Here is a 25,367-nt window from a genome sequence, read left to right as displayed (position 1 = left end):
TGGAGACTGCCCTGTTGAAAGCAATGGGGCTCCCATGTACACAGAAGGGTAGTGACTTCCCCCTTGTACAAAAGTCAGAGAAAAAGACACCTATGTGCACAATTGGGTGTGTGATAAAACCAAGCATGATTTGGGCTTAACGTTTTTGCAAAAACAAGTCTCTGCATAAATAAAGTCATTTTAAGTGATACATTAAGATATAAAATAGGGTCTGAGAACATATTTTTAATGCTTCATGTGTAAAGAATACTTTCACAGTTGTTTTCAATGAACATTTCATACATTTGGGGATAATTTTACAAGAAAACATACTATATCCAATGCAAATTTATAAGATCTGTTATATATTCCAACCAGCCCCTATCCACACACATAGTTTTTAAACTTATTACTATGTGAATGACTGACCACTTTCTCTTTAACAGTGGCACAATGTACAGTGTAATACTTTAAGCGCAATGCAGCACTTTATACTTAAATTGTTACCATCACATTCCATTTCAAAGATAAACAGTTTTGTCCACAGGTAGTCGGACGGTCACTTTAAGGGAGACCACTCCCAGAAAAATAATCATTGCTCATTGGAAGGACACATCTTGAAGCTGAGGCTCCGGTACTTTGGCCGTCTCATGAGAAGAGAAAACTCCCTGGAAAAGACCCTGATGTTGGGAAAGTATGAGGGCAAGCGGAGAAGGGACGACAGAGGATGAGATGGTGGGACAGTGTCACTGAAGCTACCAACATGAATTTGACCAAAGTCCAGGAGGCAGTGGAAGACGGGTAGGCCTGGCGTGTTCTAGTCCATGGGGTCTCAAAGAGTTGGACACAACTTAATGACTAAACAACAACAGGCAGACAGTAGACTATGGGGTCCTGTTGGTCACTGGTCCAAATGCCCAGCCACTTAGTGCCTGCTAGTTGTTGGGCATTTGCTTCATATTAGAAGTAAGGAATTTGGGGCCTTCCACATGTTTTGGGTGACAACTCCTTGCCATTGCCTATATTGCATGGGGTTGATGGGAGTTGTAGGTCTAAACTAGAGCTTGGAAAAGTTAATGTTCAGATCATAGCTTCTAGAATTCTTTCAGCCAGCACGGCCGTGGGAGGTGTCAATCCAAAAAGCAATTTTTGCAGACTGTGTTCAAAGCATTTGGAGGCCTTGCCCATAATTTAAAAATAGGACATTGAAATCCTCTTTCTGGTGAGGAAGATTTTTTTTTTAAAAAAAAGGTTCTTAAGCAAGAGTATCTCTGTTAACAGAAGTCTTCCCTATGTCTTGCTGTGCCCTTGCTTTCTAAATCTTAAACACAAGAGTTGACCAGGGGAATTCTTTTTTTAAAAAAAAGTAGATCATACAAGATTGAAGTCAGCTAACCCCCTTAAAAATCCTACTTTCATTTTCCTTGCTTCATTGCCCCTTAAGATAAAAATGGCACTTTAATAGATTGTTACTCATAGGATGAGCTCACTGCTGTCCACCTGGAAGACTAATGATGGATAAGGCGGCTGGGCTGAGCTATATTCTGTGATTCTTCTATACATAAATCATACTTCCTTTGTTGTTATCACATAAAACAAGGTCTTGGGGCATGTTTGCTCCAGCACAAAGGCAAGGATTGGATGGTTTTTAATATATTTCCCACCTTTGTGATCCATTCCCCAATGGTATTACTGATAGGGCACTCTCAGAATTAGAGCCATAAATGTAGCATGATTGTATGAGGAAATCAACTGCAACCTGCAACTGGATATCCTGAACAAAAATGGAAGTTTCTTGATAGTGCATCATTTTTAATAGAAGCACATGTAATCTTGTATTGGCAATGATATAAGTATTTTGGGTAAGGCAATCCATTTGCTAGAAAGAATGAGTGCAAGAAATGGGTAGAGGTAAAATTCACTGTGTAATCCATCTGTGCTGACGTAAAGAATGGAAGATTATTGTGAAACTGCAAGATACGAGTTATAGAGGGTGAAAGAGCTGCTGGTATGCAAGGCAGTGGCTCTATCTGGGCATAGAAAGCAACATTTTTTTTCTGTGAGAGGAGATCAACTCTGGTCCAAGGATTGTGTATTAGGCACCAGAAGAGAAGAGTAGGGCTAGGAAGGGCCACAAGAAATGGACTATGAAGTAGGAGAATTCTGGGCTGTGTGCCAAGAATTCTGATTGTGCTGGGGCCCATAATTTTTTTTTAAGTGGCAGGATGCCCAAGCTCAAGACACTGAAAGAGGAGAACAATTAGCAATTACCTTTGGTGGACTCAGGACAGGAAAGGACAAAGAGACCAATAAGTTCACTGGAGAATGAAAGAGAATCTTTTTTGTGACTGGCTGCATAACTGCTAAAGCTAACTGAGGGTGCAATAAGATGGCAAGAATGGATTGTGTCTGATCACACCAGAAATGATTATTTTTCTGGGAGTGTGTGTGTGTGTTTAGTCGTTTAGTCGTGTCCGACTCTTCGTGACCCCATGGACCAGAGCACGCCAGGCCCTCCTGTCTTCTACTGCCTCCCGGAGTTGTGTCAGGTTCATGTTGGTTGCTTCGCAGACACTGTCCAGCCATCTCATCCTCGGTCGTCCCCTTCTCCTCTTGCCATCACACCTTCCTAACATCAAGGTTTTTTCCAAGGACTCTTTTCTTCTCATGAGATGGCCAAAGTACTGGAGCCTCAGCTTCAGGATCTGTCCTTCCAGTGAGCACTCAGGGTTGATTTCCTTTAGAATTGATAGGTTTGTTCTCTTTGCAGTCCAGGGGATTCTCAAGAGCCTCCTCCAGCACCACAATTCAAAGGCATCAATTCTTCGGCAGTCTGCTTTCTTTATGGTCCAGCTCTCACTTCCATACATCACGACAGGAAAAACCATAGCTTTGACTATTCGGACTTTTGTTGGCAAGGTGATGTCTCTGCTTTTCAAGATGCTGTCAAGATTTGTCATCGCTTTCCTCCCAAGAAGAAGGCGTCTTTTAATTTCAGGGCTGCTGTCTCCATCTGCAGTGATCATGGAGCCCAGGAAGATAAAATTTGACACTGCCTCCATATCTTCCCCTTCTATTTCCCAGGAGGTGAGGGGACCAGTGGCCATGATCTTAGTTTTTTTGATGTTGAGTTTCAGACCATTTTTTGCACTCTCCTCTTTCACCCTCATTACGAGGTTATTTAATTCCTCCTCACTTTCTGCCATCAGAGTGGTATCATCTGCATATCGGAGGTTGTTGATATTTCTTCCGGCAATCTTAATTCCAGCTTGGGTTTCTTCCAGTCCAGCCTTCCGCATGATGTATTCTGCATATAAGTTAAATAAGCTGGGGGACAATATACAGCCTTGCTGTACTCCTTTCCCAATTTTGAACCACTCAGTTGTTCCATGACCAGTTCTAACTGTTGCTTCCTGTCCCACATATAGGTTTCTCAGGAGACAGATAAAGTGGTCAGGCACTCCCATTTCTTTAAGAACTTGCCATAGTTTGTTGTGGTCCACACAGTCAAAGGCTTTCGCATAGTCAATGAAGCAGAAGTAGATATTTTTCTGGAACTCTCTGGCTTTCTCCATAATCCAGCGCAAGTTAGCAATTTGGTCTCGAGTTCCTCTGCCTCTTCGGAATCCAGCTTGTACTTCTGGGAGTTCTCGGTCCACATACTGCTGAAGCCTACCTTGCAGGATTTTGAGCATAACCTTGCTAGCGTGCGAAATGAGTGCAATTGTTCGGTAGTTGGAGCATTCTTTGGCACTGCCTTTCTTTGGGATTGGGATGTAGACTGATCTTTTCCAATCCTCTGGCCACTGTTGGGTTTTCCAAACTTGCTGGCATATTGAATGTAGCACCTTAACAGCATCATCTTTCAAGATTTTAAATAGTTCAACTGGGATGCCATCACCTCCACTGGCCTTGTTGTTAGCCAGGCTTTCTAAGGCCCACTTGACTTCACTCTCCAGGATGTCTGGCTCAAGGTCAGCAACTACATTGTCTGGGTTGTCTGGGATATCCAAATCTTTCTGATATAATTCCTCTGTGTATTCTTGCCACCTCTTCTTGACGTCTTCTGCTTCTGTTAGGTCCCTCCCATTTTTGTCTTTTATCATGTTCATCTTTGCGCAAAATGTTCCTCTAATATCTCCAATTTTCCTGAACAGCTCTCTGGTCTTTCCTTTTCTGTTATCTTCCTCTATTTCTTTGCATTGTTCATTTAAGAAGGCCCTCTTGTCTCTCCTTGCTATTCTTTGGAAGTCTGCATTCAATTTTCTGTAACTTTCCCTATCTCCCTTGCATTTTGTTTCCCTTCTCCTCTCTGCTATTTCTAAGGCCTCGTTGGACAGCCACTTTGCTTTCTTGCATTTCCTTTTCTTTGGGATGGTTTTCGTTGCTGCCTCCTGGACAATGTTACGAGCCTCTATCCAAAGTTCTTCAGGCACTCTGTTCACCAAATCTAGTTCCTTAAATCTGTTCTTTACTTCCACTGTGTATTCATAAGGGATTTGGTTTAGATTATACCTGAGTGGCCCAGTGGTTTTTCCTACTCTCTTCAGTCTAAGCTTGAATTTTGCTATGAGAAGCTGATGATCAGAACTGCAGTCAGCTCCAGGTCTTGTTTTTGCTGACTGTATAGAGCTTCTCCATCTTTGGCTGCAGAGAATATAGTCAATCTGATTTCGATGTTGCCCATCTGGTGATTTCCATGTGTAGAGTCGCCTCTTGTGTTGTTGGAAAAGGGTGTTTGTGATGACCAGCTTATTCTCTTGACAAAACTCTATTAGCCTTTGTCGTGCTTCGTTCTGAACTCCAAGTCCAAACTTCCCTGTTGTTCCTTTTATCTCTTGGCTCCCTACTTTAGCATTCCAGTCCCCTAGAATGAGAAGAACATCTTTCTTTGGTGTCAGTTCTAGAAGGTGTTGTAAATCTTCATAGAATTGTTCAATTTCAGTCTCCTCAGCAATGCTGGTTGGTGCATAAACTTGGATTATTGTGATATTGAATGGTCTGCCTTGGATTCGTATTGACATCATTCTATCATTTTTGAGATTGTATCCCATTACAGCTTTTCCCACTCTTTTGTTGACTATGAGGGCTACTCCATTCCTTCTACGGGATTCTTGCCCACAGTAGTAGATATGATAATCATCTGAGCTGAATTCGCCCATTCCTGTCCATTTTAGTTCACTGATGCCCAGGATGTCGATGTTTATTCTTGCCATCTCCTGTTTGACCACCTCCAGCTTCCCAACGTTCATAGATCTTACATTTCAGGTTCCTATGCAGTATTTTTCTTTACAGCATTGGACTTTCCTTTCACTTCCAGGCACGTCCACAGCTGAGCGTCCTTTCGGCTTTGGCCCAACCACTTCATTAGCTCTGGAGCTACTTGTACTTGTCCTCCACTCTTCCTCAGTAGCATGTTGGACGCCTTCCGACCTGAGGGGCCCATCTTCCAGCGTCATATCTTTTAGCCTTTTGTTTCTGATCATGGGGCGTTCTTGGCAAAGATACTGGAGTGGCTTGCCATTTCCTACTCCAGGTGGATTGCGTTTAGTCGGAACTCTCCACTATGTCCTGTCCGTCTTGGGTGTCCCTGCACGGCATAGCCCATAGCTTCTCTGAGTTACTCAAGCCCCTTCGCCACGACAAGGCAGCAATCCATGAAGGGGTTTCTGGGAGTGGTCTCCCTTAAAGTAATCATTCTGTCTGGGTGGGAATCACTCCAGTCATCCCCCCCAAAAGTCCTGCAGTTAGACCAAAAAGGTCCAGCCTGGGCAAGGATCAGGGTCAGGCTGGTTCACAACCTCCTGCATGCTGTGTCATCACCAAGAAATCGCTCATTTTAGACCATGCCAAAAATGGTCCAAAATGCGAGCTGTTTCTCCTTCTTATCGCACCTTGAGTATAACTCACAGAAATCATGGTTTCTAGAGACAGAGGTATGGGGAACAAGCATTACAAGAGGTGCCCAAGTAGTGCTTTAATCTGCTAATCTATCTTGAGACAAAGCACTCTAGAATTGGAGCGTGTTTCCTTTCAAGGTTATAGATTGACTAATCTAAAAGATACCTTCTTGGGTTTCTTAAATAGGATGGTGACTTGGTAGTCAGGAAGGAGTATCTGTGCTTTGCATAATGGAGGAGGCCAACCTGTTTGGTCACATTAGAGAAATGAATACACAAATCATGAATTACAAATTAGGCAGGGGGTATCTGAAATCTGTTGTATTGGAAAACACAGAAGCATTCTTCCATAGAAATTAAGAGTTCACAATTAACACTGTTTCCCATGGAGAAACACCATCAAAATATGTAAATAGGTAAATTATATTTGGATTGCTAACAAATTTCATACCTGGTGAAAAGTTATTTTTACTTCTCAGGTTGATAAGGATATGAAGATTATTTTGCATCAACAACGATTCAAACTAAATTATTTAAATAAGCTTTCCCCCAGAAACTGACTCAAGTTCAATCACTTGTTTGGAAGGTGTCAGAATTTTGATACAAAGAGGGAAAGATTTTTAATAGTGAATTGGAACCTCAATCTGAGAAATAAGTGATACGGCCCAAGTGGAAGGTAATCCTGCTGAAATTTAATGTGTGCTTTCCCTAGGAAAATTGAAAATGCTCATTATGTCCTGCACTGTTCCAAATTGTGCAAGCCTCATCATGTGAAAGCAATGACTCAGCAATCTTTATTTATCTCAAATGAAGTTCATCCTAATCAAGATCACCTCTGTCACATATAATGCTGCTTAAAGCAGCATTATACCTCACTATAATGATTGTAACCACAAACCGGAACATTTGTCAAGGATAAGGCTGAAGTGTTAGGGATTAATTCTAGTAAAGACAGAGACTTACACACAGGCAGATGTTATTAACAGCTTGTATGCTTATTTAGAAATTGTCACACATCTAAAGGCAGTTTTTAAAACATTGGGCATAATCTATAAGAAAGTATCCTGAGCAAGTCCTAGTACAATAAATGGCAGTTACATAACAGCAAAATGGAATAATTTTCACAAGAGATGTTTCTCAAGATGTGAAATTTTTAATCTATAGAGTGTTGAAATAATTAAGGGGCTGCAGAAAAAGCAACCCTGAAAATGTATACTGTATTTTAAAAATGAGGTTTGAACAACAGTTTACTAAAAGTAACTGCATAACCATCAGCTCCAGCCAAGCCTAGAAGCAAGGTGACCGTACAATAACACTTCCTTGTAAAGTAATTAATCCAAAGCTAACAGTCAAGCCATGGAAGTGAAATAATTAGTCTTGCAGTTTGCTCTGCTTTATTTTTCTAGACCCTTATAATTTCTAGCCATTGTTAAAAATAATAATGCTTATCGTCATGGTGGCAACTTGCCACATTCTGATTTACAAGCCATTGTATTTATAGGAGGTTCAAAAGCAATTGAAATTTCCATTATAAATTTTTGGACTGTAAAATAAGGCCCCTGTAACTTGCAAGCCCTGCAAAATAATATGTTTACAGACTGAATTGTGTTGTTTACATCTGAAAGAAATATAAATGTAGGGACACAGAAGAACATACATTGTATCAACATAATCCAATACCACACGCGCCAGATATCAACAATAAAGATACCAATCATATTGCAGTAGCAAAAGAGGCAACACATGAGGGAAAACATGGATTTTCCTCCAAGTGTAAAACTGGTTTGGGTGAGTGAGCACTTCGTTTTCTGTGCATCATTTACAAAATGCTTAAAGGCTAATGATTACTGAAAACTTTAATGCTTGTTCCTTTTCTAGTGATGTGTTTTATAGGTGTATTCTTTGCTTTTTGATTGTACATTTGAATGTGTGGCAGAATGCCCCACGTCATACCTGTCCATCACGGGGAGCTCAAGGGCAGGAGCCTATGAGAGGACAGGAGGAGCGGAACCAGAAGAACAGTTAGACAGTTAGTTAGAGAGTTAGAAGGTGAGTTGGAGAAAGGAGGTTGTGAGATAGGGAACTGAAGAGAGAGAGTTAGGAGATTGAATTGAGAACGTTAAGACAGAGATTGGAAACTTAGAATGCTAGAGAGAACAGGAAAGAGTTAAAAAGTATAGAGAATAAATAGACAAAGAGTATTGTTAAAGTGAATAAAAACACACACAAACCAAAGTGGAATCAAATGATATTTAATGAATGATCCTCAACATCTGTGATTTACATCTGTGATTCGCATAACAACTATAATATCAATAAATCTGTGGTATTGGCAGCACGTGTCTAAGATATATCTATTTGGTATTGAGTGAATAATACTTGGTAGCAGCGTGAAGTGAGGAAACGCATCCAGAGGGTGGACTTGTGTTTAGGGGAAGTAAACAAAGGACACGGTGGGCGCTACAGTATGTTATAAGGCCTTGCATTTTAGAGCATGTTTTTATATATATGTTTTTTGTATTTTTTATGCTCCTACAATTTGGATTGAATTCTGTTATAAGTATTTATGTGGAACTTAAGTTCCATTTTCATACATTTTTAAAGCATTTTAACTATAGTTTTCCATAGCTTCAAGACTTTTGGATGATTTCAATATTTGAGATTTTATTATTGTGCATACGGAACACAGAAGCAACGTAGATACATTAAGTTTGACAAATTAGACAAGCTAATGTCACCTGGAAGTATTGCAGCAATAAAAACAATAAAAAGAATTATACTTTGATACCTAGATGAATTTTGATATGGTTGGAAATAAGTGATTGATTTCATTCTGGAATTAACCTTTTATTGGGATAAATGATGAACACAAGTTTCTTATTTTTTCCTAGAGGTCTAGTTCTCCAGGGCTCTTAGGAGGATGTTCAAGCATCAGATTCTCTGAACTGACACATTTCTAAACCTTGATGTCAGTTCTTCAAAAACAGCATTACAGGATGGGGAAAAAACCCATATTGCATAATTTTTACATCTGTCAATGCTACTGGACCTTTTTCCTCTCTTTGTAGTCCCCTGTATTGTCCCAAAGTGTGGTCTAGAGGGGTCCCCAATCGTTTGGAGAATTATTTTGGAGCTGAAAGTTCTGAGGAGAAAGTATTCCTTCCTTTGCATTTGATTGATGGAAGCAATTCTGTCAGTGTTAGGATTTAATAGGATTCCCCACCCACCCTATTGTTGTGGGCTTGTTTATGGGATACACCTGTGTTTGTCATTGAGCTTACTATTGAACAACAGATAAATCACTATATTTCAGATTCACCTATCTCACAATAACTGTCAAGAGTATACTTAATATAATGCAGTTCTTTTTTTAAAAAATCCTCCAGATTATGAATATGGGATATTCTGCTTCTATCCATGATTCAAAACATCAGAAAATGGCCTGATATTGCTGCACAATATAAAGCCAGTTTTGCCAGCAGGAAAAAAGGATGCTGAGCTTTACATAGCAAAACACAACCTGATTATTGATTACACCAATGGCAGCTGTCAAAATGGTCTGTAGGATACACTCTTCTGCTCACTACTATTTGCAGAATGACACCAAGCAAGGGAAAATTGCGGAAACTGGCTCCTTTTTTTCACCAGTTAATAATCAGGATAGAAAGTAATTCCAGTTTTAAAGTTCTGGATATGGGAGAATGTGATGCTTAAATATAGGAATAAACATCCAAACCTAAATATAGAATTGCAACACCAACCGTGAGGCAGTGGTAGTTTTGCAACCAGGCAGGAAAGTTCTGAGAAATGGCTATAAATACTTAAAACAATGCCGAACCTCAAAATACATTTATATTAATCCTTTTGATGTTCATATTCCATATTTGCATTGGCTGACAGTTGTCATAATCACTTTTTTTGCTGAAAACGATCAAATCTTCCAATAAATCTAAAAAATCAAATTGATTAAGAAGGTTATCCCTTTTAATTCCATCAGCTGCATATCAAAATGTTAACAGCAGATATAAACAGATTTGTAAGTATGGATATGGTGGCTAATTATATTTCTAGTTTATCTCTTACCAGTGGTTATTTAAATATAATATAAGTGTGGCTGCTCAATTAATGAATTTATGTTGTTGAAATATTGAATAAACATAACTGAAGATGAAGTAGATGATAACTGTGATGGCAAAGAATCTTAAGGGGGAAAAGTGCTCTTGAAATCTGTATTAGGGAAGATTCTGAGGTATTTATCTTTAGAATGTGGTATACTGTATGTGTATTATTTAGTTTGTGCAGGTTTTTTTGAAAACAGGAAGAAGTGATTTAAAAAAAACAGATTTGAATCTGGATGGCGAACAGATTCCATCATAAGATAGTGGCTTGTGGTTATCAAAGCCACATCAGTTTAGATGAAGAACTCAGAATGTGATGTTAGGTAATATGCATATCTTGGAATACTCTCTCCCCCCCACCCCATTAATAACTTCACTCCATCTCATGTATGCTGGCTGGATAACTCGGCAAGTTGGAGTAGCTGGCAGCAGAGCTGAGGGCAAATGTTTCCCATGGTCAGGCTGCATCGTCCCAAAGCACCCCCAGAAGGAGGGAATGGTAATACACTCTTGGGTAATCTACAGCTGGAATCCTGTTGCTTACTGCATTACTCGTACCATAGTAGTCCCACTGAATCTGTAGAGATTTGGTGAATCAACCCCTGTGTCAGTTCCATTTGGTTCAAATGGGCCTACTCTAGCTGTAACTTAGATTCCTAAGCAGCAGGATTGTAGCCTATACTTTGAAAACCCTGGAAAGGGTAATCAGAAATCAGAAATGACTTTTTGGCAAACCATTTTTATTATCTCAGGTTCATTTCTAAAGCTTTTATGCTGCTTTATATGAAACACTATGGGCAAGCAATGGGAACAAATAAAATAAATGTTTCTTTATCATACTCCTGGAGAATAGCATTGTATTAGAAGGAATGGCTCTCTTAGCCTCCAATTCCCCAAAGCCTGCCTGTTCCATGTCAATCAATTTGTAACAATCTACTTTCAATTCATAGGGTTAAATATCTGCCTCTTTGTATGAAGCAGAGGCACAAGATGAAACTGAGAATCCTCTCATAGGAATAAGGGACACATCACTTAACCTAATAATGACCTGCATTATATCCTTGGAACAGCACTGGGAAGACATTAGAAAATGTATCCTGGAGTAAATAGGAAATATATTATTGAAATTAATTGCCTCAAGAGCAAATTAGGCATACAAAAATCAGCCTATTTCTTGTCCATGTCACATTTCAATATGTTTGTCCTTATCTCTGTTCTGTTCTACTTTAATGCGTAAGTCTTATTTTAAACAGATTTTCTCTCAAATATGCAATTTACATGCATTTTTGCACGTTCATAGTGTTTTCATAAATGCTTCTGAACATTTTAGGACGTATGAAACCAATATATAATTAAGCTCCAATCTATAATTGGCATGGCAGCCGTGAATTTATATCATGGATGTAAAGCAGCACAGCCTCTACGTAACATGCCTGCTCAAAGTGTGAGGGGAAAAAATCAAGAATTAATGAAGGTTTATAAGAACAATAATTGTGTGCTGTTAAGCTGATTCCAATTTATGGCTACCTTTTCAATGGTTTTCTAGATATAGAATAATCAGAAGTGATTTACTGTCCGTTCTTGAAACTGCTGGGATAGGTTTTCCTGAATTTGGGAGTTCAGTGTCAACAGCACTTGGATGACACCCAACTTGCATGTGTAGACAGGGTACACTCCTTCTAAAAACATAGGTGTACAGTTTGGGGGTGCTCCTGGATTCATCTCTGAATCTAGATGCCCAGGATTTTGCAATGGCCAGAAGTGCATTTGCACAATTAAAACCAATGTTCCAGCTGCACACGTTCCTGGAGAGGTCTGATCCAGCCACAGTGACACATTTTAATTCCATCTTGACTGAATTACTGTAATGTCATCTATATGAGGCTGCCTCTAGAAAGTGTTTGGAAACTTCAGCAAGTCCAAAATGCTAACTGAGGCTGGCAACAGGGATCACATGATCCCCTTGTAACAGCAGGTCCACTGGCTGCTGATCCATTTATGGGCACAATTTAAAGTGCTGGTTTTAACCTATGTAGCCCTAAAAGGCTTGGGTTCAAGCTCTTTCAAGGACCATATCTCCCTTTATGATCATGCCCAGGTGTTATCATCAGGGGAGTTCTTTCTCTTGGTCCCACCATCTTCACCAGTGCGATTGGTGGGGACATGGGAGACGGCCTTCTCTGCTGCCACTCCCAGACACTGGAACTCCCTCTCGTTGGGGCTGGCCCCATGTTTGCTGTCCTTCCACAGGCAGGCAAAAACCTTTCTCTTCAGGCAGGCTTTGCCTTAGTAACTGGCTATCTGAGAGGAATTTTTAAATGGATCATTGTGCCTTGTTGCTTTTCATATGTTTTTGGTGATTTTCATGTGTTTTGGTGATTTTGTTTACCGTTTGTTAGTGTTCTGTTCCTTTGTAATATTTGTATACTTACTGCTTATAACTTTTAAATATTGTTTTCTACTGATGCAATCTGCTTTGGGTTCTTTTTAAGGAGAAAGGCAAAGTAAAAATATTATAAACAAACAAACAAACAAACAAACAAACAGAGAAACAAATAATCTGGGGGCATCCTGGGACTGTGTAGATTGCCCAAGGTTACATAGGCTGGCTCTTTCCCCAGAAGGCACAGTAGAGAATCAAGCTCTCAATGCCTGTTACCTAGGCCACTGAGCTATCCAGCCATAAAAACTTAGTAGGATGCTACTAATTAGGGACTTGTTCAGCATCTATCTACCCCTGAGCTGATCTTGGCCCTTCTGGTGATAGCCAACCTCATCCTTGTCTAGAATTGTGATGATACTTGTGCCTTTCCAGTTCTCCATGGAGACCCTATTCCTGTGAGTGAGAAAATGAAACAGGAAGATCATGTTATAGGCTGAACTGTGCAGGCAACACAAAAGGGTATCGATAGCAATAGGAGAACTGGAAACTCTGTTTCATTCTTATTTCCATTCCCCTCCCCCCAGGAAAAAGTCCCAATAGGCTTCCTAAGGCAGCTGGTAGATACGAAATGTTGACTTTTCCAGGCTAAACATACCTAGTTCCTTCAGCCTTTGTCATAAGTCTTCTATGTGTAATTATAGAATAAATATGTATTTTTTTACTTCACAAAGCAATCAAATTTTGTATTGATCAAGGAAGAAGCAGTAACATGAAAGAGTAACTTTTCTTAACTTCAATCCATTTCTGAGGTATGCTTATATCATAAGGATGAAGTCAGCAAAACTAATAAAACAAAACTAAAGTCTCAGAAAGGTTTTTACCTTGAATATGCGAAAAACTTTACTACCCAGCCATTTTTCTGCCCTTCATTACAAATTTAAATAAATTGCGGCTTTTGACTCACTTAATCAATTGATGTAGCTAGAACAAGGCTTTGGTCTGATAGTCCTGTGTGAATTTCCAAAGGTTATTTCGTCAAATTAAAGTCCCTATTCAGAATATTTACATTTTTTAAAAATATACACTTGTATTAAATTAAAAAAGACCAAGCCACTCCTAATTTCATGAAAAAAAAAGAATTTAACAATTTACATGAAGCCATATTAGTTTAGCTCCTTCTTATGGAATGAACTAAAGAACATATTTTCAATATAATTTGAGTTTTTAAAAAACCCACTATGAATTCAATGATACTCATTAATAAAGTAAATAATGGTTGTTGTGGGTTTTTCGGGCTCTTTGGCCGTGTTCTGAAGGTTGTTCTTCCTAACGTTTCGCCAGTCTCTGTGGCCGGCATCTTCAGAGCACAGAGTGCTGTCCTCTGAAGATGCCGGCCACAGAGACTGGTGAAATGTTAGGAAGAACAACCTTCAGAACATGGCCAAAGAGCCTGAAAAACCCACAACAACAATTAGATCCCGGCCGTGAAAGCCTTCGTGAATATAAAGTAAATAATGGTTCATTTCATAAATTGAAAGCAATTGGTTCTGATTGGAACACAGTTCAGAAACCCCAGTTCTGAGTGGAACATAAGTTCATGTATTTCCCCACTACCAGTAAAAGAAGAAAAGGGGTACAAGGAAATTTGTTACAACTTTGTTGTTGGCTAGTCATGTGCAATGTGTTGGCTAGACCTTGTGGCTGGGTAGAGTTCATTGACCTTTTTACAGGCTGTATTTTTCAGTGCTGGGGTCCAGACTTTGCAAAAGCCTGCAAAAAGAACAATGAACTCTACCCAGCACAAAGAACCAGTGATCACTGCACACAAAAGACTAGCCAACAACACCCATCAGTCACAGTGACAGATCATCTCCCCCCTTATCATAACAAAACACCCATAACAAAAAAACACCCTAATCACAGAAAACACCCAATCTCCTGAAAAGAACAATAAACCTGTTCCCGCAGCTACAAATACTCAACAATCCCACACATTACATCAGAACACAGACAGAATTCTAGCTCCTGTCCTCTGAAGATGCTGGCCAGAGACTAGTGAAATGTTAGGAAGAAAAACCTCCAGAACATGGCCAAATAGCCCAGAAATCTCACAATAACCATTGGATCCCGTGCATGAAAGCCTTCAAGAAAACAGCAACATGTCTATCAAACACCTAAATATAACAGGGTCTCATAGAGTTGAAAGGGATCAAATCAAAGTATATCTGACAGTTGTCTAATTTTCTCTTGAATGTGTTCAAGACTCAACACCTCCCAAGATAATAGGTTCCACTGTCATACTGCTGTAACAGGAGGTTTTTCCTGATATTCAATCTAAAGCTGGCTTCCTGTAGCTTGAGCCCATTATTAGTGTCTGTCTTGCACCCTGGGATGATTGAGAACAGAGTCTGCCCCTCTTCTGGGCAATTTCTCAAAGTGCTATCATATCCCACCCCCCACCCCAGTCCTCTTTTCTCTTCTTCTAGCATCTCTGCTAATTGAGTTTTTTCTTCCAATTGCCATCACATCAATTCTTTGCTTCATGTCTGTAGTCCTCCCTTGTGGCTTGACCTTCCTTCTACTTCCTATATGTGTCCTTTTTTGTTTTTGTGAAGCCATATTGGTGTTTTTTTGCTGTTTTCCAGGTTTTTTGTTGTTGGAATTGTTTATAATTGTGCCTTAGAATTACCTTTTTAAACAAACAAACAAACTCCCACCCAACTTAGACTTCTTTTCCTGTTAGGATCTTCTGCCACGGCATCACACTTAGCATTGTTCTGAGTTTATTAAAATGGTGTTTCCTAAAACCCAGTGTACATGTGAGGCTTCACTCTGCTTTTATGTCCTTTGACATCAACAACTCAAGTACACTGTAGAATATGGTTCTTATACTAGATAATCTGTATTAGTTAGAATCAATTCAAGGATAGTTACTCCTCTAATGTCTTCCTCCACATTTTGTAGGAGATTATTATCAGCAACATAAGCTATGGATTACTGGGAAGGGCCATTTTGGCAGCATTTGCTTCCCAACAGATATCAAGATAATTGAAATCTCCCACCTTCATAAAGTTGTTCACTATATTTTTCTTTCCCTTTCTCTAGGGGAATGACTAGCTTCGAAGGTGGTGCCAAGGTGGGAGATTTGAATCTGATCCCTTCATCCAACCATGTGCATTTCAACAATTTAAGATTTTCAACATTTCATTAGCTAGGCTCAGTTGAAAAAACTTCTTCATCGATCTGCCTTTTCTAGCACTATACATCTAAGAAGACTACTATATCATGTGACCCAGCAAATCTGTTGGACCACCATAAACCTTTAGTCAGCTATGCTGGTCTAAAGAATAACAGGTACTGCCTTCACCACAGCACAATCACTGAAAGGATGTTTTCCAGGTTTTATTGCTGAGAACTGAAGATCTTATTAAAAAGCAGTCAGAAAGGTTCCAGACTACACTGAGGTGAAAAGGTAAGGCCATCATCTGTGCTCCCACGCTAATATAGAAATCTATCTGCCAAAAAAGAGGCCGTTCTTCTGCCTCCTAGCATTTATCTTCCTTTTTAATCTCCTTTTTTTTAATTGCACAAGGACTGGGGAAGGATAAAAATGACCTCTTCTGCCGCTACCTGCTTGACAATGGAAACATATAGGAATTATGTGGTTGTCTGTACCTTTTGCCTCACAGGTTAAAGAGAGGTTTGGTGGAGGACATTAAGTTCATTGTGGAAAAAAATGAGGAAAGGAAAAAAGTTAATTCCACTTGGCCGTCAGCTTCCAAACTGCAAAGAAGTATCGTATTGCTTAACTTCCATTCTGAGCCTAAGGATTATGGCGATTTCAAGGAAGTAAGCAATAGGGAGTCAAAATTGTGAGTGAGAGAGCAAATTCCCCCCCCCCAGCATTTTTACTTTCTTATCTTTGACAGTAATGGCTCTGCTATCAGGTGAGATCAGGCCTGCCTCTTTGGTTTACCTATCATTCAATATAGCCCATGTATCATAATGGAGAATTGCATCACTCTCCAATTCGCATCCACCTGGTCACGAGTTATGCCTAATGGCAGAGGTACTACCAGAGGTTGACCGGTTTCTATTTTTCTATTATTCAATAGTATAAAATCCATTATTCAGTTAGATACAGGAGTGATTCACCCCCTTTCTTATATCCCGGGTCCTATAGGAGAGTAAGAGGGTGATAACATACCGTGTTTAGCCAACTGTTTGGTCCACTGCAGGGATGGGATGGTTTGCTCTTAAACATGGCAAATAAACAGTATGCTTGTTGGAGCAAGCCAGGGTGCTCCCAGAGCAGTCGGACTTGTACCTTTTTGTCTGCTTTGTAGTGTTTTATTTTAAATAAAATTTTACTTGTTGTCAAAAAAGAAGAGTAAAATAATCGATTACATCTGGCAGTGCCTGAGGCAGATTGGTTCTAAAAGAACAAGGAAAAGTTACACAAAACAAGCTTTACTATGTATGGCACACAAAAATAATGAATCAGTCTGTCATGAGATTATGATGGCCCTATTTCTTAATGTTACCCTTCAGATGTTCTTCCAAGGCATGATAACTTTGTGAGGACTTACGGCATGTCCTTTCTCCTTCCAGCCTCATGCCTTCTTTCCTGCTTTAAAAGAACCCATGCACACTGGCTAAATATAAATTCTTTACAGTGCCTATATATTTTTTACAACACCATAACGTTTTAAATATCAAAATATTACAAAGCCAATTCAGGTCCAACAATTAAATCCATCAGGAAGCCAGGAGGTCTTGTCCAAATATGTGTAGCTCATGCTCTAGAACAGTGGTCCTCAACCTTTTCTGACCCACAGAATGGTTGGGGGTGTGGGGCCTGTGTGCAGGGGGGGTGCGCTTGCAGGGGGCAGGACACCCATGTGTGTGGGTGGGCGGGCTGTTTCTGCGTGGGAGTGTCTGTGGGGGGGGAGATAGGTCTCTGCGGCCCAGTCCTGCCAAGGCCATGGGCCAGCACCAGGCCACTGACTGGGGGTTGGGGACCTCTGCTCTAGAAGGCTTCAATCAGGATTTTAAGTCCCACATGTTTCCTTATGACAGAACTTCCTTGGGAAACAACTTCAGTTCCTTTGTTGATAATTTAGGAGGTCCCAGCTAATCCAGCTGTTTGCATGAAAACCCAGTTTTGATTTCTTTCTCAAAGCTGGGGCTGTAAGTCTTACTGGCAAGAGATCTAAAACCTACAAATACAAACCTCTTTCCAAAAAACCCCCCAAACAGTATCGCTCCATTACAACCCCAGTTTCACATACTCATTGTTCACAACCACATAGACTTCCTAGGAGAGAAATCTCTCACCCAACACCATCTCACACCTATTCTCAAATTATCTCAGAGCACTTGACTGCAGTTGTTAAAGAACTTTTCAAACTAGGCTTGATTTTTTCAAACTGCCGAGAAAGATTAAACTGAAAAATATATTTTGAGGGGAAAGGAGGAGGCTAGCACCCATGAACAAGAAATTCTAAATAGTTTATGCCTAAAATTGACATTTAATCCCAATGTAAATGACATGAATATAACTGTTTGAAAAAATAGCATTGGAGGAATTGGAAAAGGTGGAACATAATCAGTCCTGTAGATAGCAGAATATCTCTAAGCAGGTACTGCAGACTGTTGATAACTTAGCCAGGGACCTGAAACTTGTTATCAAGGTAGGCATAAAAAAGAGAAGCAACAGACTTTGTAATGTTTGAATATTTAAATTGATATGTTGTTGTAAAGAATATATAGGTACTCTAAAGAATTTATATTTAGTCAGTCGGCATGGGTTGTTTTATTTGGGTTACTTGGATGAGTACTGTGTTTCTCTTGTTTTGGTGGACATTCTTTGCTGCTCTGGCTTCTCCTTCCTCCTTCCCCACTCCCTTTCCTCAGCTATCCTTAAGTTTTCCTGAAGGTTTTGTTCCCTATGCATCAAAATATTTAAGTGCTAATTTAGATGTGAATTTGGGAGACATGAATCTGGGATCCTTTGTACCATTGAAGTGCCAATATCCTCCTCAGGATGTTGCGTTCAGCTCAGTTCTTTCCATGAACCAATCTGGTGAAATGAAGATATCATAAGGATTAAGCCATGGATTTACTTTGATCTAACCAGTTTTGCTTCCTAATTTCCCACAGGTAACAAAATATTAATTTCAAGTCTCTATCATTTATACAGGAAGTAGTATTGAGACACTGTAGTCAGCAAAAACAAGAACTGGAGCTGATTGTGGCTCTGATCATTAGCTTTTTATAGCAAAATTCAAGCTTAAACTGAAGAAAGTAGGAAAAACAACTGGGCTAGGCAGGTATAATGTAAACCAAATCCTGGAAGATGCCGGCCACAGAGACTGGGGAAATGTTAGGAAGAACAAAATTCAGAACACGGCCAAGGAGCTCAGAAAACCCACAACAACCATTAGATCCTGGCCGTGACAGCCTTTGCGAATACGTTAAACCAAATCCCTTATGAATGCACAGTGAAAGTGAAGAACAGACTTCAGGAACTAGATTTGGTGGACAGAATGCCTGAAGAACTATGGATGGAGGCTCATAAGATTGTAGAGGAGGCAGCAACAAAAACCATCCCAAAGAAAAGGAAATGCAAGAAAGCAAAGTGGCTCTCTGATGAGGCCTTACAAATAGCAGAGAAGAGAAGCAAACCAAAATGCAAGGGAGATAGGGAAAGTTATAGAAAATGGAATTCTGACTTCTAAAGAATAGCAAGGAGAGACAAGAGGGTCTTCTTAAATGAACAGTGCAAAGAAATAGAGGAAAATAATAGAAAGGGAAAAACCAGAGATCTGTTCAAGAAAACTGGAGATATTAAAGGAACCTTTTGTGCAAAGATGGACATGATAAAGGACAAGAATGGTAGGGACCTCACAGAAGCAGAAGACATTGAGAAGAGGTGGCAAGAATACACAGAAGAATTATACCAGAAAGACCTAGATGTCCCGGACAACCCAGATAGTGTGGTTGCTGACCTTGAGCCAGACATCCTGGAGAGTGAAGTCAAGTGGGCCTTAGAAAGCTTGGCTAACAACAAGGCCAGTGGAGGTGATGGCATTCCAGTTGAACTATTTAAAATCTTAAAAGATGAGGCTGTTAAGGGCTACACTCTATACGCCAGCAAGTTTGGAAAAATCAGCAGTGGCCAGCGGATTGGAAAAGATCAGTATGCGTCCCAATCCCAAAGAAGAGCAGTGCCAAAGAATGTTACAACTACCGTACAATTGCACTCATTTCACACTCTAGCAAGGTAATGCTCAAAATCCTCCAAGGTAGGCTTCAGCAGTATGTGCACTGAGAACTCCCAGAAGTACAAGCTGGATTTTGAAGGGGCAGAGGAACTAGAGACTAAATTGCTAACATGCGCTAGATTATGGAGAAAGCCAGAGAGTTCCAGAAAAACATCTACTTCTGCTCCATTGACTACACAAAAGCCTTTGACTGAGTGGACCACAGCAAACTATAGCAAGTTCTTAAAGAAATGGGAGTGCCTGACCACCTTATCTATCTCCTGAGAAATCTATATGTGGGACAGGAAGCAAGAGTTAGAACGAGATATGGAACAACTGATTGATTCGAAACTGGGTTGACAAGGCTGTATATTGTCTACCTACTTACTTAACTTCAATGTAGAATACATCATGCAAAAGGCTGGACTGGAGGAATCCCAAACCAGAATTAAGATTGCCAGAAGAAATGCTACAAGAAATATCAACAACCTCAGATATGCAGATGGTACCACTCGATGGCAGAAAGTGAGGAGGAATTAAATATCCTCCTAATGACGGTTGAAGAGAAGAGCGCAAAAAATGGCCTGAAGCTCAACATCCGAAAAACTGAGATCATGGCCACTGGTTCCATCACCTCCTGGCAAACAGAAAGGGAGGATATGGAGGCAGTGAAAGAGTTTACTTTCTTGGGCTTCATGATCACTGCAGATGGGGACAGCAGCCACAAAATTAAAAAGACACCTGCTTCTTGGGAGGAAAGCAATAACAAACCTAGACAGGATCTTAAAAAGCAGAGGCATCACCTTGCCGACAAAGGTTCACATAGTCAAAGCTATGATTTTTCCAGTAGCGATGTATGGAAGTGAGAGCTGGACCATAAAGAAGGCCGAGAAGGCTTGATGCTTTTCAATTGTGTTGCTGGAGGAGACTCTTGAGAGTCCCCCGCAGTGCAAGGAGAGGAAACCTATCCATTCTGAAGGAAATCAACCCTGACTGCTCACAGATCCTGAAGCTGAGGCTTCGATACTTTGGTCATCTCATGAGAACAGAAGACTCCCTGGAAAAGACCCTGATATTGGGAAAGTGTGAAGGCAAGAGAAGGGGACAACAGAGGGCAAAATGGTTGGACAGTGTCATCAAACCTACTAACATGAATTTGACCAAACTTTGGGAGGAAGTGGAAGACAGGAGGGCCTGGCATGCTCAGTCCATGAGGACACGACTTAACAACTAAACAACAACAAAGCAAGCCCTAAGAGAAAAAGGCAATGCATCACCCTAAAACAGTTGCAGGATTAAGGAATGCTATTTCATTCCTTCCTCTCTCCCTCCATTCCTCTTTTCAAATGGTTTCCCTCAATAATATTCTTTAGTCATTGTCCAGACTTATGACAGAAGCATGACAGAATTCATCAAATCAATCTGAGAAACTGATTCTGTCAGGATGGCTTATTCTGTTCTGTTTGAAATGTTCAAAGTTAAATGTAACACTTGCAAAGTGCCAGATCCTGCAGCATAGAGAAGAAAAGGTACTTCAACTGCAGAAAACTCTCTTGGCTTAATGGAGTCAATGATTTCAGCAGTGTTAGGCCTTTAACCCAATGAGGTGAACAGCTGGCATAAATTGCTGCCCCATATTTTATGAGGTATAGCCTGGTGTAAAGAACTTGCATTGCTACAGTGATTTCAGTCAATGTAGTGTACCCTTGAGGGGAACTCATCATCGTTTCAAATGGAATCAGAAAGCACAGAATAAAGGAGGCCAAAAGTGTAACAAAACTACTTCTGAGATGCTTCAGGATTTCTATACAGTAGTAGGAGCATTTGTTTGTGTCTGCTGTGCTTTTGCAACACAAAAGGGAGCTTGTTAATAAACAACAAAGGGCTATATTTCTTCATTGAAAATCTCAAAGCTTGCAAATAGAATTACAAAATTCGTTGTCGTCGTTTAGTCATTTAGTCGTGTCCGACTCTTCGTGACCCCATGGACCAGAGCACGCCAGGTCCTCCTATCTTCCACCGCCTCCCGGAGTTGTGTCAAATTCATGTTGGTTGCTTCGCAGACACTGTCCAGCCATCTCATCCTCGGTCGTCCCCTTCTCCTCTTGCCATCACACTTTCCCAACATCAGGGTCTTTTCCAGGGAGTCTTTTCTTCTCATTAGATGGCCAAAGTACTGGAGCCTCAACTTCAAGATCTGTCCTTCCAGTGAGCACTCGGGGTTGATTTCCTTTAGAATTGATAGGTTTGTTCTCCTTGCAGTCCAGGGGATTCTCAAGAGTCTCCTCCAGCACCACAATTCAAAGGCATCAATTCTTCGGCGGTCTGCTTTCTTTATGGTCCAGCTCTCACTTCCATACATCACGACAGGAAAAACCATAGCTTTGACTACTCGGACTTTTGTTGGCAAGGTGATGTCTCTGCTTTTTAAGATGCTGTCAAGATTTGTCATCGCTTTCCTCCCAAGAAGCAGGCGCCTTTTAATTTCGTGGCTGCTGTCTCCATCTGCAGTGATCATGGAGCCCAGGAAAATAAAATCTGTCACTGCCTCCATATCTTCCCCTTCTATTTCCCAGGAGGTGATGGGACCAGTGGCCATGATCTTCGTTTTTTTGATGTTGAGTTTCAGACCGTTTTTTGCACTCTCCTCTTTCACCCTCATTACAAGGTTCTTTAATTCCTCCTCACTTTCTGCCATCAGAGTGGTGTCATCTGCATACCGGAGGTTGTTGATATTTCTTCCGGCAATCTTAATTCCGGCTTGGGATTCCTCCAGTCCAGCCTTCCGCATGATGTATTCTGCATATAAGTTGAATAAGCTGGGGGACAATATACAGCCCTGTCGTACTCCTTTCCCAATTTTGAACCAATCAGTTGTTCCATAGCCAGTTCTAACTGTTGCTTCCTGTCCCACGTATAGGTTTCTCAGTAGATAGATAAGGTGGTCAGGCACTCCCATTTCTTTAAGAACTTGCCATAGTCTGTTGTGGTCCACACAGTCAAAGGCTTTTGCATAGTCGATGAAGCAGAAGTAGATATTTTTCTGGAACTCTCTGGCTTTCTCCATAATCCAGCGCAAGTTAGCAATTTGGTCTCGAGTGCCTCTGCCTCTTCGGAATCCAGCTTGTACTTCTGGGAGTTCTCGGTCCACATACTGCTGAAGCCTACCCTGGAGGATTTTGAGCATAACCTTGCTAGCGTGTGAAATGAGTGCAATTGTGCGGTAGTTGGAGCATTCTTTGGCACTGCCTTTCTTTGGGATTGGGATGTAGACTGATCTTTTCCAATCCTCTGGCCACTGTTGAGTTTTCCAAACTTGCTGGCATATTGAATGTAGCACCTTAACAGCATCATCTTTCAAGATTTTAAATAGTTCAACTGGAATGCCATCACCTCCACTGGCCTTGTTGTTAGCCAGGCTTTCTAAGGCCCACTTGACTTCACTCTCCAGGATGTCTGGCTCAAGGTCAGCAGCTGCATTGTCTGGGTTGTCCAGGATAGCCACATCTTTCTGATATAATTCCTCTGTGTATTCTTGCCATCTCTTCTTGATGTCTTCTGCTTCTGTTAGGTCCCTCCCATTTTTGTCCTTTATCATGTCCATCTTTGCGCGAAATGTTCCTCTAATATCTCCAATTTTCCTGAACAGATCTCTGGTTTTTCCTTTTCTGTTATTTTCCTCTATTTCTTTGCATTGTTCATTTAAGAAGGCCCTCTTGTCTCTCCTTGCTATTCTTTGGAAGTCTGCATTCAACTTTCTGTAACTTTCCCTATTTCCCTTGCATTTTGCTTCCCTTCTCCTCTCTGCTATTTCTAAGGCCTCGTTGGACAGCCATTTTGCTTTCTTGCATTTCCTTTTCTTTGGGATGGTTTTTGTTGCTGCCTCCTGGACAATGTTACGAGCCTCTATCCAAAGTTCTTCAGGCACTCTGTCCACCAAATCTAATTCCTTAAATCTGTTCTTTACTTCCACTGTGTACTCATAGGGGATTTGGTTTAGATTATATCTGAGTGGCCCAGTGGTTTTTCCTACTCTCTTCAGTCTAAGCTTGAATTTTGCTATGAGAAGCTGATGATCAGAGCCGCAGTCAGCTCCAGGTCTTGTTTTTGCTGACTGTATAGAGCTTCTCCATCTTTGGCTGCAGAGAAAAAATCAATCTTATTTCGATATTGCCCATCTGGTGATTTCCATGTATAGAGTCGCCTCTTGTGTTGTTGGAAAAGAGTGTTTGTGATGACCAGCTTATTCTCTTGACAAAACTCTATTAGCCTTTGTCCTGCTTCGTTCTGAACTCCAAGGCCAAACTTCCCTGTTGTTCCTTTTATCTCTTGGCTCCCTACTTTAGCATTCCAGTCCCCTAGAATGAGAAGAACATCTTTCTTTGGTGTCAGTTCTAGAAGGTGTTGTAAATCTTCATAAAACTGTTCAATTTCAGTCTCCTCAGCAGTGGTGGTTGGTGCATAAACTTGGATTATTGTGATGTTGAAAGGTCTGCCTTGGATTCGTATTGACATCATTCTCTCATTTTTGAGATTGTATCCCATTACAGCTTTTCCCACTCGTTTGTTGACTATGAGGACCACTCCATTCCTTCTACGGGATTCTTGCCCACAATAGTAGATATGATAATCATCTGAGCTGAATTCACCCATTCCTGTCCACTTTAGTTCACTGATGCCCAGGATGTCGATGTTTATTCTTGCCACCTCCTGTTTGACCACCTCCAGCTTCCCAAGGTTCATAGATCTTACATTCCAGGTTCCTATGCAGTATTTTTCTTTGCAGCATCGGATTTTCCTTTCACTTCCAGGCACGTCCACAGCTGAGCGTCCTTTCGGCTTTGGCCCAACCACTTCATTAGCTCTGGAGCTACTTGTACTTGTCCTCCACTCTTCCTCAGTAGCATGTTGGACGCCTTCCGACCTGAGGGTCCCATCTTCCAGCGTCATATCTTTTAGCCTTTTGTTTCTGATCATGGGGCGTTCTTGGCAAAGATACTGGAGTGGCATTGCCAGTTCCTACTCCAGGTGGATTGCGTTTAGTCGGAACTCTCCACTATGTCCTGTCCGTCTTGGGTGTCCCTGCACGGCATAGCCCATAGCTTTTCTGAGTTACTCAAGCCCCTTCGCCACGACAAGGCAGCAATCCATGAAGGGGAATTACAAAATTACAAAACGAGAATAAAAATTTTTAAAGGAATACCCTTTCAAGTTCTTTCAAATCTATATTTCTTTAGCACAAAGGCATCTTGAAAAAATAAATCAGATGTTACAAAATCTTAAGAAAAAAGTCATCTTGAAAAACAAATCTGATGCACAAAAATCTCCAGACAAACGTAGTCTAGAAATCATATCGCAAATGATAGATAAGAAACATTGCAAACATATCTTGTTGAACATTTGGTAAAAGTAATAAAACTTTTAATGCAAGAAATATATTTAGTTATTCACCCATACACATAGAAACATGTTATGACAGTGTGTGTGCACAGTGTATATATGCAGATTCAGTAGCACACAGAGGCAAATAACCATACATTGAAGGGATGAAGAAGATGTACATTATATCCAGATCATTCAACAGGCTTAAATGAGCATTGCACTGCAAGAAGGGATATACATTGCTGTGTAGATCTGAAGCCATATCAACTGCACACACTGTTTTTGTTGCTTTGCAGCATAATCCATGAAATTAAGGTGCAAGCACACTGGCCCTTTTTGT

The sequence above is a fragment of the Pogona vitticeps genome, chromosome 5 (assembly GCF_051106095.1).
Source record: "Pogona vitticeps strain Pit_001003342236 chromosome 5, PviZW2.1, whole genome shotgun sequence".
NCBI classification, from domain to species: Eukaryota; Metazoa; Chordata; class Lepidosauria; order Squamata; family Agamidae; genus Pogona; species Pogona vitticeps.
Note: the sequence above shows the minus strand (reverse complement) of the source record.